Here is an 863-nt window from a genome sequence, read left to right on the forward strand (position 1 = left end):
GCTCTGCCCGCTCCGTGTCCGCAGTGCCAGCATGGCCAGGCACAGAACCACAGCCCTGGCAGCCTTCCTGTGTGCCCAGGGGGACCCAGCTCCTGGTGCTGCTCCAAACTGAGCTGCTGCTGCAGATGGGAAGGCCCTTGCGTTTCTCTTCAGCCACCAAAGATGACCTGCTGGCTCTCACTSTGAGAAGTACCTGCCATCGAGGACTCCGCAAAGCTGGGGAAGCCCTGAAATGTGGTTTGTGAACTGTAGTCCATGGACTGTGAGTCGTCTGTGAAGCATTTGCTGGGGGTCTCTGCAGCACTGGCTGCTCACATGATGCTGTCTTTTTCTTTCCAGCTGCTAAATCGTGTCTTTTTTAAAAAAAAAGTTAAAAACCCAACAACAAAAAGAGAAAAAAAAAAGGGGGAAAAGGCTACAAATACATTAAATGCTTTCCTAATCTTACTTTTACATGTAAACAATTGCTGTACTTGCCTAAGGGTGTGATTTGATCACCGTGGGTAAGAGAGGAGGTGCCTGGTTGTGGCCAGAGGGGAGATGTCCATGAGACACTTCCCCTATTAACGTGTTCAATGCCATGAATCTGAGCAAGAGAATCCATGGCCTAAAACACTAGAGCATTGTTTGGTTTTCTGGGGTTTTTTTTTTAGTAACAATAAAACACTTTTCTCTGATGTTTTGTTAAAAAAAAAAAAAATCTTACTGTTAATATATGCATATGYACCTGCATGTACCACATCCAGTGATGCCTCGGCCGTGCCTGTGGGCCCAGAGCTTTGGATGGGCTCTTGAGGTCTCCAAAAGGTTTGTCCCCATGGAASCCCCACCACCAGGGCTCCAGGAGTGTGTTAAACATCTGC

The sequence above is a fragment of the Malurus melanocephalus genome, unplaced genomic scaffold (assembly GCF_030028575.1).
Source record: "Malurus melanocephalus ecotype Western Australia unplaced genomic scaffold, MMel_1.1 scaffold_440, whole genome shotgun sequence".
Classification (NCBI taxonomy): domain Eukaryota; kingdom Metazoa; phylum Chordata; class Aves; order Passeriformes; family Maluridae; genus Malurus; species Malurus melanocephalus.